Raw genomic sequence first — 16,161 nt, forward strand, 5'->3', positions numbered from 1 at the left:
ATTGAAATACAGGTAGGACACAACCCGGAAGAGGAAAAATATGGAATTACTCTTAAAGGAAGGAAAAAGATTTTGGACGCAATATTAGAAGACCAATGGTTTGCAAACCATAACGAATTTAAGAGTATAGAAGAAGTAGAGGACAGTCTCGATATATTTTACTTAAAGCTAAATCATCTAGAAATAAAACATACTAAAAAATTGAAACCTTCTAAAATCAAAATGAATGCTTGGTGGACAACAGAGCTTGAAATAGAAAGGAAAAAAGTTCGAGCGATGAGAAGAAGATATCAGAGAGCTAAAGGCGAGATAAGAGAAGCATACAAAAAAGAATACTATACAGAGCATGACATATATAACAACATGTTGAACAAAGCAAAAGACTCAAACTGGGAAGCTTTCTGTTCAGCTAGCTCAAAAAACCCTTTTAACCTCCCTTATAAAATAGCTAATAATAAAATTAAGAAAAAAATTACTATATCCAGCATTGAAAAGGAAGATGGTGAAAAAACTCAAACATTACAAGAAACCGTAGAATACATTTTAGGAAAACTGTACCCAGTAGAAGAGAGCACCTTTACTAGGAATTTAGACCAAGCTGATAACAAATTAGAACACCAGTTACAGGGTGATCACCAGTGTAATGACCACCCTGTAATGGAATCAGAAGAAAATACAACTATACCACGAAGTGGAAGCATTGAACCGCTTTTCACCACCTTAGAGGTGGACTCTGTGATAAAAAATTTGCGTAATGATGTGGCACCAGGACCTGACAACTTACAAACTGAATTTGTTAAAAGAATATACGAGAAACACAAAACATATTTTATTAATTTATTTAACGCCTGTTTAAAACTTGGCCATTTCCCTACACAATGGAAAACATCCAGGGTAATTCTAATAAATAAAGCAAATAACGAGGAAAAAATAGGAGTAGGCAAATACAGGCCCATAGCTATTAATTCTATCTTAGGAAAGGTTTTAGAAAAGCTAATTAAAGACAGATTATATTTTTTCCTGTTTAAAAATAATAACTTAAACATAAAACAATTTGGGTTTCGCCACAATACCTCGACAACAACAGCCCTCCTTGAAATAACAAAGAGAGTAAATAGGAATAAAATAGATAAAAATAGCAGTTTAATCATTTCACTAGACATTAAGAATGCGTTTAACGGTATTAGAGCGGACACAGTAACTAAAATTCTTCAAGAGTATAATTGCCCACATAACTTAAGATCAATGATAAATTCTGTACTAACCAACAGAAAAATAAGATATGATCAAGACAATGTAAAAGTAGATAGAAATTTAGCAACAGGATCCCCACAGGGTTCACCTTTGAGTCCTCTCTTGTGGAACCTGATGATGGCAAAATTATTAGAAGCTAAAAGTATTCAAGACACGTACGTAATGGCCTTAGCAGACGATATTACAGTTGTACTTAATGCAAAAGCAAGGAAAGCTCTAGAGGACAAAGCCAATCAAGTACTAACTCAAATAAATAATTGGGAACAAGAAATGAGACTTGAATTCAACACGGAAAAATCAAACTTTATAATTATAGGTAAACAATATGATAGTCATGCACCACATTTAAAACTTGGAGGAAAAAGACTGAAAATGATGAAGGAATTAAAAATTCTAGGCGTTATTTTCGATTCAAGAATGTCATTTATCCCTCACATGCAATACATTAAAAATAAAGTAGCCCATTTAACTTGCCAACTAAGTAAATTTACTGCAGGGCGAAAGGGAATACAACAGAAGCAATTAAAGACTATTTATACTAGAGGGATTGAGAGGATGATTGTTTACGCTTCTCCAGTTTGGTACAGTAAAAAGATCGAGATTAATAAAAAACTCAAAGCAATTCAAAGAATACCTTTAATCCTGCTAACCAGAGCATACAGAACTACATCGAATTACTCTCTAAACATATTAGCCAACATCCCTCCAATAGCATTAACAATAGAAAAGGAAATAGAAACATATCAAATATTCGCAAAAGGTAAAAACTTCTTATGGAAAGATAAAGTGTTTACGGAAAATGAGGTGGTATCAAAATACGATATGTGGGAATTTCACCCGTCTACAAACTTATCCTTTCCATTCACAGACAAAGAACAAGACGTGGACATAAAAATATATACAGACGGCTCCAAAATGGAAGAGAAAGTAGGAGCAGCATATGTTGCATATAATTCAAGAGGGGAAACATTAACAACAAAATTGTTCAAATTACCAGAATATTCATCGAATTATGAGGCTGAAGCGATAGCACTATTAAAAGCAATAGAATACATAGAATCAAAGGAAACTAGTTATACATTCCAAATCCTCACAGACAGCCTTTCGTGCTTACAAGCACTACGAAATCCCAAAAACAATAACCCACTTATAGTTAAAATAAAGAAAAAACTTTTAGGATTACCACGGGAAAGAATAACCTTATCATTTGTCAAAGGACATAACAACAACAAAGGGAATGACACGGCGGACTTGTTGGCCAAAGAGGCTAGTATAGTAGGAGAGTTCGTTGATTTACCGGCTACCAAACCATTTATTAAAAAACAACTCAATATATTGGTGAAGGACAGATGGAACAAGGTATGGCAAAATGAGGGAAAAAATAGCTTTACCTATGAATGGATAAAAAATGTCAGAACAATCCCAGATAATTATATAGGTAACTATTATACATCTCAGGCAATCTCAGGTCATGGGAGATTTCCTCATTACTTTTTTAGGTTTCACCTGTCCAACACGAATACATGCAAATGTCAACAAGCAGCCATAAATTTTGATCATTATCTGGAATCATGTAGAATAACAGAAATCCAACGAAAACAATTAATTAAAATTGTTGGAAATAACCCTAAAAAAAGAAAACCAGAAATAATTAAAAACGATCAAGCTCTGGACATTATCGAAGAAATGGTAAAGATAATTACAGACTCTATCCCACAAATTTAATAGCAACAAAACTTAAATTTTAACTCACGTAAATATAATTTACTTTATACACAGACCGGATGCCTCACGGAAGGAGAACCGACCCCCGGAAGGGCTAGATGTAAGACGTACTTTCGTCCGGCATCGGGTACCAACTCACTCTTACCTAGTTTAATCACCTGGGAAAAGTCGAGGGATCACTTGCTCCACTCCCAAGCTATTATAGAATAATCCCCGTAGAATGGAAGCAGGACATCAATCGTTTTACATCTGGAAAAATAGAGAACCTCATACTACCACCAAGAAGAGTAGGAGAAAAGGTTCGACTCAACTTGACGCAAGACCCCTGAAGTCAAGGGCAAGTCAAGCAACAAGCCTCAAGATGCAAGGCTCGAGGCAAGCAAGCCTCAAGAATTCATTGTATTCAAGATGAAGAGACATATACGTAAATAATTGATCAATGAATCCCGCACCAACCGCTCCCTTGCTGTGGTTTCGCCGACGGTGATGAACATTACTTCTTTCTATCTTCTACTCTCTTCTTTTCCTCTTTCTTTCTTTTCTTATTTCTCTAAAAAACATTTTGGATATCTTCCCTCATTTTTTATATTAAATTCGGCTTTCTCTTCACACCTGCGATACACTAGTGGTGCAGGTCGAGGCATCTCTCCTTTGTGCCTCTCTCACTTTCTGTCATTAATATACTTAGAAGCTCACTATATTCCCACTCTTGACCATTTGCAAAGTTCTTCGACTCTTCTGAATATATTTGTTATTTATTCAGCGTTCAAATTTGGGCTGGTCATTCTTCGCTCCTTGCGCTGTTTCGCAGCTACAGATGCCATCTTCAAAATGATGCGTTTAATGTCGCTGCCTATGCTTCGATACCCTTCGTAGTCAGTGACCATTTTTCTCAATTTATCATAAATTTCTTCTTTGATTAGACAGTAATCAATGGTAGATTGCCGGTTTGCTACTTCCCACTTGGTCTGCCGTTCACACTCAGGCCATGAACTTGACAAGGGGCATTTACTCCTGCCTTCCTGCTTTTCCTTTGTGGCCACATGAAGGTAAGTGCACCTCTTTCCCGCTACCCTCTCCCCACGTTGCGCGCATTCCACGTGCTTTGTTGACACTCCCTCTCATGTCACGTCGGGAGAATGCATTCCATTATTGCGACCATTTTCGTTCGCGATGGCGGCCCTGTACAGCTTTTCCTCGGTTGCGTGACTTCTTTTTTCCATTGCCTTCAGTGCACAACGCTCCATATTTAGTTCAGTTTTGAGCTCTTCAACCTGTTCAAGAAGCTCATCCTGGAAAGCCTCCATTTTCTTCAGCCTAGCATTGACACCGCACTGTCTGCCGATTGACTCGATTTCCCCCCCCCCCCCCCCCCCGTCGGATGGATGGATGGATGTTATGAGCGTCGCCTTTGGAACGGGGTGGTGGGTTGCACCACCAAGCTCTTGCTGTTTTACTACCTAATGTTCTACCTAGGTTAAAAAATAAGAACGAAAAAAACACTATGAAATCCCACAACCAAATTTTCTGATCCCCTATTGCGCACTCTGCTTTTGTACGTCTCCGTTTTTTGTCGTTTCCCTACTTTTATTCCACCAATCCTCCAATCGCCTCTTACTAATCCCTATTGCGGACACGTTTACTTTTCCACTGCTCTCGCTGAACCCAAGGGCATCAAGGAGGCCAGTGGTGCCTAAATCAACCGCTGGGTAGACGTCTTCACATTCTAATAAAGCATGCTCTATAGTTTCCCTTGCTTTACCGCAGCAAGCACATGCTTCTTCTTCCGTCTTATATCCCGCTTTAGAGGTGCGTGTTCTAAGGCATCCCGATCTCGCTTCAAAAAGTAATGAGCTTCCCTTTGAGTTATCATAAATTGTTTCTGTCCTGATTTCGTTTTTTCCTCTTAAATAGTTACTCATGGCAGGTTTATTTTCCATTGCCGTCACCCATGGGATTATTTCGGCCTCTCTCTCGGCCGTCTACCCTGACGATGCGTGCCTCTGGTGTGGGGTCACGGCGACACTCGCACACGTGCTCTAGGAGTGTAGAAATGCTCCGCACGACTCTACCTCGGACATGTGGAAGAAGACCCTAGGAAGCCCGCTCTTACAAGACCAGCAATGGGCCGTCCAGCAGGCTCCCGCAGCAGCCGCCAGGTACTCCCTGTCGGTCCCTGCGTGGGAGATGCCCACTGCGCGCTGACGTGCGTCCTACAGGACCCACGTTTGTCCAATCCAATCTCTCCGTTCTCATACTTCCCCTCGTCCACCTTGAGGGACCCCACGCACACTGCGTGCTTTATCGTCTTTCTTGCCATGTGTTGCGCATTGATTTTTCTAATGCAAACACCGAAGCTTTCAGAGCACGGGCCTATTAGCAAAGGCCGATACGAATGGAAGCTAAATCCTTAAAAGGCCGGAAGGTAATTATGAGGAATGTTTTAAAAGCAATAAATACCGCACAGAATTAAGGTATGACATGTGTTCGCACCTGTTCAAACAAGGGGCCGCGTTCTCACTTTCCTACTAAATCAATAATCGTGATACAAATGCACACACACTAAAAAACTAAGAGATAATAGTCTTGCCACTTTCAAACTACTATTTAAAAGCGATCAAAATCAAGAAAGAGACTGACAGATGGAATAGCACACTGTGGTATAAAGTTCGTAAACAGGGATAAGGTGCCTCAGAAAGGCTGGCCAACGTTTCGATAGGAGGGCCTATCTTCGTCAAAGGCGGCCTCGTCATCCTCGGCATGTTAGTTTTAAAGGGTTAGTGCAGTGACGTCACGTGCTGGTGTTGTCGCTGGCAGCTGGTGTTAAAGGGAGAGACTTCAGAGGTAATGAGCGCTGTCATCCGACGTCTGTGAGCTTCGTTCTCCAGACGAGGGCACAAGAGCGAGAGAGTGGGAACGCGGGGAGAAAAGAAAGAAAAACAGAGAAGAAAAAAACCAGGGCGGCACCAAGACGAAAAAAAGAGAGACAGAAAGAACAAGAAAGAAAAAAAAATTAAAGAAAGGCGGGGGCATGGGAGGGCGTTGGGAGGCGAGATGTTAAGGAGCATTCAGAGGTGTCGTTGGCGGAATGTTCTTGTGGCATTAGGAGAGCGAGAATGACTGTCAGCCTCATTTTTGAATTTAACTACCTCAGTGCACCAACTAATCAGAATGACACCATACCTTGCTCGGCTCAACCTGTAGTTGAAGACTCTTCTTTCATCCTCAAGGTGCTTTGAAGGAAATGGGCGCATGAAGTCTTTTCTTAACTGAAAAGCTTCATCCCCAACGAAGACGTGGGACACAGCTGTTGTAGTCCCTGGAAGCAGGCCAAGTGAGGGTATGTTGTGGTCTCCATTGACAAGGGCCTTGCCAAATTCAGAGTGTTTAAATACACCTCCGTCGCTGAAGCGGCCTTCAGCCCCCACACCAACAAGCACATACTTGCAACTGCTGTCTACGACAGCCATGAGGACAATTGAATATGTTCCCTGAAATAAAGCATCAGAGCAAGTGTCGACATTCGCATGCAAACAGCAAATTTACGGCCACTGTCAGGCAATTTAAGTGACCTGTTTAGCAAGCAAGGCTTGGTATTACTGTCATCTGCGGACTATCATATAAGAAAGTTGACTGAAATGACTGCAGAATGCAGGCAACTCAAAAGCATCAAAGGACGCTGTGGACGTTAGTGAGTTGTCACTCATTAAACTCAATAGTTTCCTTTCATACTCATACGCCTCATATGCTTGAAGGTTAAGGAACCACAGAACCTCATTGTATAACCATATGCCCATTTGCATTTGTGTTTTTTTTACAGCACTACAATGCACTGCACATGGCAGCTGACTTGTACTGCATGTAAATTGTACCATCTACAAACCATCTTCCTGGCAGAATTGGAATTACCGAAAGAAACTGCATCCTTAGTACATAAACCAAGTAAAATGAAAGCATAGCAGTTTACCTTGTAGTTGAAGTAATTACTCCGAAAATTTGGTGGGCATGTGATTGCTACATGTTTTCCATCGACAGCCCCTAAGCAATTAGGGAATTGCCATCGAGCTGAAAATTCTTCAGAAATCTTCTCCTACTCCTCTTGGGTTGGTGTCTAGAATAGTACAGCACTTGCCATTACTACTGACTGGAAAAATCAGTGGCATACAGTGCCCATATTGCTATAAAGTGTGCAGTGTCATTTCAAGTGACAAACGTAATTGCTATGTCCACAGGACCAAGCTCGGTGTAACACACATTTATGCAGTAGAAGAAATGCTTTGCCTCTAATGTACCAAGGCAAAGTTGATTACCTAGTGTTTCGGTACTATTGAAGGCTGAGCATTCTTTAATTAATTGGCAAACATTTTGCCCGCACTACCAGCAATCATCACAGTGAAGCAATTATAAGTGAAGTGTAATGGCATACTTACTTGCATGAAATGATCTTCGAGGCATGCCCATATTGCTCGACATGTGCCGTGTATGCATTGCCTGGCAGTTTCAAGGCCTACACGATATACCAGCGCTACTTGGCATATCTCCTGGCCTGATGCCAGGTAACTGTAACATGAAAAACAAAACGAAAATTGCCCTCACGCACCAATCTAATTGAATTGAGGGGTTTTACGTGCCAGAACCATGATTTAATTATGGGCACGTGCCCCCAATGCACGGGACAGGAGCATTTTTACATTTTACCCCTCATGAACCGATACAAATAAAAATCATTATCCCATTTCTGCAAGCAACCACATAGTACATAAGATATGTAAAATAGCAGGAAATTGCTGTTCCACACACAAACTGTGGGCCAGCATTTCCTAGCCTGAGAGACTGGGCCCTAGCCTGATAACTACCATGCTATGATTGACCTCTATAACAGAAACACTTCATGACAGCAGCCTATGCAGTTTCTTTAAAACATACAGCAAAAAATAATGTTGAAAAATGTAGTAGCATTATGACTGTAGCAGCACATACGTGGTACTCGACTGGTAAATAATTTTACTCACAACGTGGAATGTACTTCTACGAACCTCAATGTCATCGCCAGTCGCTCGCCAGGCTCCAAGGTCTCCCTGATTAACTGCAGTCGGGTCAGGTCCGCAGCCACAAAGTTTAACAGCTTATCGAAAAGCTGCGGCGTCATTCTGTAGTACTTGCAGAAAAATCCGTGATCTCCTTGTCGCATGCGACACATCTGCAATTGCCATGAAGAATGTAAAGAATCATCCAGACATAACAGATGCGGCTGCGAATGGTCGTCTCATGTGTTAATGCATCGTATGTACCTGATCGCCAAGACGGTAACCAGAGATCATTTGCATCACTAAAACAACAATGAACTTGCTAAGCGATATAAATGCGAGCAGAAAGCCTTACAGAATAACGACAATGGGGGCGGAATGACACAAAAAGAGCGCCTGCATATTGTCTTTTCAGCGCTGCACGTGTTTCTTAGCAATTACAAATTCAACCAAGGTCAGATTCTGAACAGCGACACGACAAAACACTTCTACGTAAAATGAGCAGAGTACCTACAGCTGTGTGGCAAAGTCCTTCTTGCTTTCGGGCCAAAAACACAGGTCGCACCCACCAGCGTCGCCGCTACCGGTACCGTCGTTGGTCTCGTCTCCTCGTCATTAGCATGAGCACCTGTTTCAGCAGCAGTAAAAGCTTCGTACGAGCAGAGACTGCGGGCACAATGCCGACGGGATGCAGCCAGGGAGACAGCGATGGCGTCTGACCGCACGCACACGAAACGCACGAAATCTGAGCGAGCAGTGCGCGCCGCTTCGCGAAACGCAGACGACGCGGAAAGGCAGGAACGCGGCGCCATTGACGGCGTGCCAGTGCTGCTGCCACTTCATGTGAAGCTGATTATGTCGTGTAAGACAGCGCATCTTCGTTTCTTTTGCGTTGGTTTGTTAACTCTAAAATAAAAAAAAATGACGTTTATCACTATTTGAGCATTTTGAAGCACCGTCAATATTTCTGTACGAAACGATGTCTTCTCAACCGATTATGTGTGAGCGCGCAGGAGCGCGCGCTTCCGCGCGTCTCTGTGGATACAAACCGCCATTCCTCGCGAGGCGCGGCAGGCGGAAGCGCGTAGACGCGAGCTTGCGCGCGTTCGCAAGCGTACGTGTGGCCTCGGCTTTAGGAGCCATATCGGCGCCGGGCCCGTTGGGGCGCGTTAGAAGCCGCCGGTTACGTTGGCTGCGCCTGTGCGCCCCATAGTGGGGCGCACCGGCGTACTTCCACGAGTGCTCGTGCAAGTGTTTGGCTGGCCAGCTGCTTCGGGCTCCTGTTTATCGGCGAAAGGTCAGTAATTTTTGATTCCTGGCTTCCTATTTCTATCAGGGGTTATTTTTGAGCATCTGGGGATTGCATTCGACGTGCGGGTTTGGGCTAAAAGGGGCTATTTTGTTCTATTTTTTGACCTTTCGCCCCGGCCGGCTGCCGGCCTACGGGCCTATGGCTCATACCCGCTAGAGGGCCATGGCGGAGAGCGTCCACCCCGCTACTGACCTTCCGCCTGGGAGCGGCTCTGCCTCGGCGGGTGGCTCGCCGCGCTCGGACGCGTCGGTATTCTCTAATGATGGCGATCGCATCCTTGCGGATGTTAACCTCGGCCCTTCCGAGCATAGTGTCCCAGCGCCTCCTGGGCGGGCGGATGCCGATCGTCGGCCGGGAGACCGGGCGCATGCAGACTCGTCTTCCGAGCGCGGGGCCGTCGATGCCGCGCTTTCGGCTTCCTTTCAGCGTGCTATTGATTATCACAAGCAAATCACGGATATCATGTTCGAGAACAACTGCAAAATCACTAACTACTACCGGTCGCAAATCCTGGGCCTTTTGAGAGGCATGTTACAGGAGTGCGCCGATCTGCGTGCGGTTGCGGCCCGGCAATGTGGACGGGCGGACGAGTTGCGGCACCAACTGGCGCGGACTGGAGCGGCTGGTCCGGTACTGTGCCCGGCCGCTGTTCCTTCTGCGACTGCAGCTCGCTCCTATGCCGCTGTGGCCCGCGTTGGGGGTTTGGCGCCTCATGTGAGCGCGCCTGGCATGCCCGCTCCGATCGCCTTCGGCCCGGCGCCTTCGGCCGTCGACGTCGCCGTGGAGGAGGAGCTGCCCAGGCGAGAACACGCCCATATCATGTTCCTGTCACCACTCACCCCTACCACCACGCCCGCAAAAGATCTGTCCAACGTACTTAAAACTAACATCGACCCGGCTAAGGAAAACATAAGTGACATTACTATCCGCAAGACGTCCCGCGGCCTCACGGTCCTCACCAACAATTTATCATCTGTCCTAGGACTTAGAGAGGCGATAGAACAAAATGTCAAAATCAAAACATCTATGTCCGTGCGACTCGTTGACCGGCGTGAACCTCAGGTCAAAATCACAGGCGTTGATCCTGATGTCCCGGCATGCAACATCGTGGCGCAGATCAACGCGCGCAATCCCGATATCCAACTCGACCCTTCGACTTCTGAAGTGCGAGTCTCCTTTCGGAAACGATCAGGCAATTTCACCCATGTGCTTGCGGTGCACCCCGCAGCGTTCTGGGCGCTCACGAGCCGCGGCCGCGTCACGGTGGGGTGGACGTCTGCCACCGTGGTGGAGGACCTGCACGTTCCCACGTGCACGTTCTGTGCCGCGTACGGCCATCCCCGGGGTGCGTGTCCTCTGCGCGAGCAGCCTGAGCGGGCGGTTTGTACCCGCTGTGCCGGCCCACATCTCGGCGAGCAGTGCACCGTGCGCATGGGTGACGCGGCGGTGTGCTGCAGCGAGTGCCGTCGGGCGGGGCGGCCGAGCTCGCACCCGACGGGCGATCGGGGGTGCCCTCTTTTGATGGCCCGCGTAGCCCGCCTGCGGTTGCGCACCGATTATGGCTAGCTTCCATCTGATGGCCGAACCTGTCAAATTCCTCCAGGCTAATCTTGCCGGTACGCGCGATGCCACCAAGCTGCTTGTGGAGCACATGCTCGCGGGGGCATTCCATTTTGCGCTAGTGTCCGACCCGCACCTGCGTGACGGTCGCATGCAGAATCTGCCCCGGTCCATCGTCTCCTATCATGCTTCCGAGCACCCGCGTGTCGTCTTGTTAGCGGGGGCACCTGACTTTGACTTCTTTCCAGTACACTGCTCCCAGTTAGTCGTTGCAATCCGCTGCGAACGTGCTGGGAAGGATTTCATTGTCGTCGCGGTCTATGCGCCGCCTCATCGCCCGTTGGACCCCATTCTGGATGAACTGCGCCAGGTCGTTTCCCAACATCTCACACACAGCTTTATTCTGGGCGGAGATTTTAACGCGAAACATGCGCTGTGGGGTCCCACGGTGGGCGATGTGCGCGGCGCTCAACTTGTGCAGTTCGCGTGCGGGAACGATCTGCAGGTTCTAAACAACTCTGACTCTCTCCCCACCTTTGAGACACCCTACGCTCGGTCATGGATCGATGTCTCGTTGGCGTCCTTCCCCTTGACAGAGCAGGGCTTTAGCTGGTCGGTTTGCGCGGAAGAGACGCTGTCCGACCACCGCTATATTGCATTCACTCTTTTCGCGGCCACGACGACACCGGTCCGTCGACTTACCAACTTCGCACGCGGACAGGTCTTAGAATGTCTCCGGTATCATAACTGGTTCCGAGCAGTATCCTGTTGTCAATATTCCACATCAACTATGCTCGACATCGTGTTACAGGGGTTTTACACCACTTACAACTCCCTCTGTAGACGCTACATTCGAAGGGTTCGTCCACGCAGCGACGGGGCAAGGCCTTGGTGGTCGCCTTTCTTGAAAGAGGAGCGTTCCAGGGTGCGTGCGATGAGACGGCGTTTTCAGCGCACGCGCGACCCTGCCATGCGTGCCGTCTTTCGTGCCCAATATGCTGCCGCCTTCGCTATCTATAAGCGTAATCTGCGGCAATCGAAGGCTGCGGCTGATCGGGCGGCATGCCAAGATCTCACGGCACGGGCCCTCTTTGGTCTCCCTTTCCGGACCGCTTTTGGAAAAAAATTGGAGGACGCTTAAGCTTCGCCTTCAAGAGTGGAACGCGACAGCGTTCCCATCGACCCGCCGAGGGGTGTAAGACAATGGGCTACAAGGGCAGCCATCACTTACGAGGCGCCCCGCATCGGACGCGGTGAGCGTCGAGCCATATGGTCGAGCAACGCGGCGTTCGGCGCAGCAACGAAACGTGCGCCTGAGCAAGCGGAGCGAACCAAAGAACTCGGTATCCCGGAGGGGGAAATGATGCACGCCAGCCAAACGTCGTGATCGGCACGGGCAGAGAGATAGAGAGATAGTGATCTAAAGAAAGGAAGGACGCTTGATTCTACAGAGGGATCAAGGCGAAGCGTTGTCAGGGGAGAGAGTCCGAGCCGCGACAGCTCCAATGCGCGCGTGGCACGCTATCTGTCGGGGCAGCGCCGTACATGGAGAAGAGGGGGTCTTCTGTGTTTGCCGCAAGATGGCTCTCCGTGTGCGGAAAGCGCAGAAGAAATGCAGCGAAACGCACTTCGCTACTCGTGTAATTGCGACTTCTGTAAGTTACATGTTCATAATTACCGATATACACCACTGTATAACTTTCCACGGCTCGTTTCGAAGGCAACACCGCATTCACTAGAGGCGCGTTTGTACCTTATGGAAACATCGAAATCGTGGCTGAGTGGTAGCGTCTCCGTCTCACACTCCGGAGACCCTGGTTCGATTCCCACCCAGCCCATCTTGGAAGTTGCTTTTTATTTATGGAGTGCCTGCCGTGATTTATCGCTCACGGTCAACGCCGCAAACGCCGACACCGACGCCAACGACACCGGCTTTTCTGCGACATGAGCTCCTTAACGCTATCGCGTTAAAACTCCACCTATCATCTCTCTTCCCCCGCTGCAAGCCTCGGACGGTACTCTCACCTCGTCCGTCTTAGACTCGGCGACTCTCCTATTACGGACGTATGTCGCTCTGGATGACCCCACCGTTGACAGCGACTATCATAGTCGCATCCGGACTGTGATACAGAGTCCGTATCCTGCGGTGCGGGATGACTATCCCTTTACTGAGGCCGAGATCGAACGAGCGGTTTACCAGGGCAATCCGCAGTCGGCGCCGGGGCTAGAGGGCTCACTGCCATGTTCGTCCGCAACCTGTACCGGCTTCATCCGCGTTTCTTCTTTGACGTCTTCAATGCCTCCCACCGTTTGGGCCACTTCCCCTCCGTGTGGAAGGTCGGCCGGATTATTTTTATTCCTAAACCCGGTCGCCCCCCTTCTCTCCCTTCCGCATATCGGCCAATCGTCATGAACTCTATATTCGGCAAGATCTTGGAACGGCTGCTAAATTCTCGCCTCTATTACTTTCTTCACGCCCACAGCCTCCTTCACGCTCGACAATTCGGGTTTACGCATGCGCGGAGCGCCCCTCTGGCTCTGTATGCCCTACAACGTCGCCTCGGTGCACTGAAGGCTGATAAAATCCCGGCGGTTTTGATCTCCTTGGACTTTACCGGGGCGTTTGACAGCGTGTGGCATGATTCGGTGTTGTTTTTTCTGCGCCAACACCACTGCCCCGCCATCCTGTACCACCTCCTGAAATCCTTCCTGACGGGCCGCCAAGTAGTCTTCCGGGCTAACGCGGGAGACGCGTCGGCGCGTCCGTCTATTGGCAGTCCTCAGGGCTCGCCAATCAGCCCCTTACTGTGGAATTTAGTCATCTTTTCGTTATTAGACCTTCCACTGCCACAGGGGGTACACATCCAGGCTTATGCAGATGATACCATTCTACTCGTTTCCGGATCGTCGCGCTTGCAGTTGCAGGCTCTTGCAGAATCTGTCCTCACCTTGGTTTGCAATTGGGCTCGGCAAAACAAGGTCAAAATTAGTCACGAAAAGTCCTATTTCGTCTTTTTCAACAATGGGCACATTGGCACCTCTAAGCGGCGTCCCTCCATTAGGTTGGACGGCACTTACCTAAAAACCAAAGACCACATTAAAATTCTCGGCGTGGTCTTTGATGATAAACTTCATTTCCACGCCCATGTTGATTTTCTAAAAACCAAAGCCGAGGTATTGGTTACTCGATCTCTTAAATTTTTACGCATGCATTTTTCGCTGCGTCCCGTGCTTATACGGCGTCTCTATAGACAGGTTCTGCTTCCTGCGATTGCTTACGCGTCTCCGGTGTGGTGGCCGGCTTTCCAATCCTCATTCTTGACCACCCGGGTATTGTCGGTCCAGCGTTCTCTTCTCGTGGCCCTGACCGGTGCCTACCATACCACGCGTACCATGTCGCTGCATATCCTGGCCAACTGTCCCCCTTTGAATGTGGAGTTGGACAGGTTGGCGGCTGAGTTCTCCACCCTCACTCTCCGCCAAATCACGCACTATGGCCAGATCACATTCCACCCGACCTCCATAGCGCGTCCATTCGACAACTGGGCGCATCACCCACGAACCGCCTGTCGGTTTTCGTTCACTCGGCTGACATCCTCCCAGGCAGCCCTACTCTCCTCCTTGCCGGCGTATCACGTCTACACAGACGGCGCCTTCACCACAGTCGCGGCAGGAGCGGCGTACGTGGTTTTCGACCCGCGCGGCCGCTTTCTCGCGGTGCGCAAGTACAACGTCCAGAATGCCACTAGCGCCTACAGTGCTGAGGTCGTCGCTTTTGACGAGGCCCTCCAGTTCATCGTCAACGTGCGTGGGGCTCGCATAACCCACCTATATACGGACTGTCTATCTCTTTTGAGGGCGATTTCCAGCCTCCACCACACGGATGAACGCATCTGGAAATTTCAGCAAGTGCTACGCCAGCTCCAACTCGTGTGCCGCGCCGTGCGCCTATTTCACGTCCCTGGCCACCGGGGCGTAGTAGGTAACGAACTGGCAGACGAGGCCGCGTCATCGGCGCTGCACAGTGGTTTACTTCGTTCCTGCCCCACCACAGTCCGGTCGGTCAAAAAGACACTATTCGGCGCCTCATTACGGCTTTGGCACTTGTACTGGCAGCGCGAGGGACAAGGTACCAGCCTTTCTAGATGGGTCGGGAGTGTCTTTGCCATTCCCTCTTGGTTCCCCCCGCCTCGTCTGTTCACGCATTTCTTCACCGGCCACGGCCACTTTCCTTACTACCTTCATCGTTTCCGCCTTATGGCCTCCGATCGGTGCGCATGTGGTACCTCTAACGTCGATGACATTCATTACTTGACCTCATGCCCGCGCACTGCAGTTGTTGCTTCGCGGTTGCGCCGACTTCACAATATCGATACCATCTCTTCCGACATGTACCCCGCACTCATCAAAACCGCACGATCCCGCGCCCTGCTCCTGCAACTCATCCGGCTCGTAACCCTCTCCGTTCCTTCTCCCTCTGTTCCTGTGCCTCCTCTCCTTCCCGATGCCTACTAATTCCCTTCTTCTGTTACCTCCCGGCTCACCCTTTCATATTACTTTCGCATGACTGTTCGTGGCCATCCTCACTGCATAAGCCAACTATGGCGGGGCTTCCCCGTGTAGGATGGTCCTAACCGCATGCTACATTCCCATTTCTCTCCTTTTCCTTTCTCCTTTTCCTTCCCCATTTGTAAACTCTTCTACCGATTGTGCAGCTGTCCAGCCAGCAGACTGTTGGCGTTTCCATCGAGATGCCCTTTCTCCGGACCATTCAAGTCGCCTCGGGGTGACAAGGCCATGCTGCACGAGCGTGCCCACGAAGACGCACCAATGCTTTGGCTCTTCTTTACAATAAACCAACTGCGCGTCACTGTGTGGGCATTGTTGGGTTGCCCTGCGGACGGGGTGGGTTTGGGAGCATGCGCAGCTTGCAGACCCATGGAGGCAGTTTTATTTCACTGCTCCCCTCTTTTCTCTTCGTGTCTTTGTTCATTCCACTTCTTGGCCCCTTCGTACGCTTGCCTCCGCCTTTTTTCTTTTATCAATTGGCTTTTTCTCTAAAACTGATTTGGGCTGCCTTGGCGGCCCCTTTTCATTTATTTTATAATCGGTTTTATACCCGTTATACCTTAACGGTGGTGCGGGTTTGCCCTCCTTTATTTTTCCATTCTTTTTCGATCAAGGGGCAACATAAGGCTATGGGGAACCAGCGTTGAAGTTTTCACGACGCCTGCAGCGCCACCCTGGCGGTCAGAACGTGCACAATGCAGCCGCTCCCGCGGA

At 48.4% G+C, this 16,161-nt stretch overlaps 1 long non-coding RNA gene across 1 annotated transcript; it reads right to left on the reverse strand.

Moving 5' to 3' along the window:
* Positions 1-7,409: 7,409 nt before the first annotated feature.
* Positions 7,410-8,654, reverse strand: LOC135909582 (uncharacterized). Its single transcript, XR_010566745.2, has 3 exons — positions 8,521-8,654; positions 8,016-8,179; positions 7,410-7,539 (listed from the first exon to the last, which is right to left on the reverse strand). It is a non-coding gene; the product is annotated as an uncharacterized lncRNA (long non-coding RNA).
* Between the last annotated feature and the right edge of the window lie 7,507 nt (positions 8,655-16,161).

The sequence above is a fragment of the Dermacentor albipictus genome, chromosome 7 (assembly GCF_038994185.2).
Source record: "Dermacentor albipictus isolate Rhodes 1998 colony chromosome 7, USDA_Dalb.pri_finalv2, whole genome shotgun sequence".
NCBI classification, from domain to species: domain Eukaryota; kingdom Metazoa; phylum Arthropoda; class Arachnida; order Ixodida; family Ixodidae; genus Dermacentor; species Dermacentor albipictus.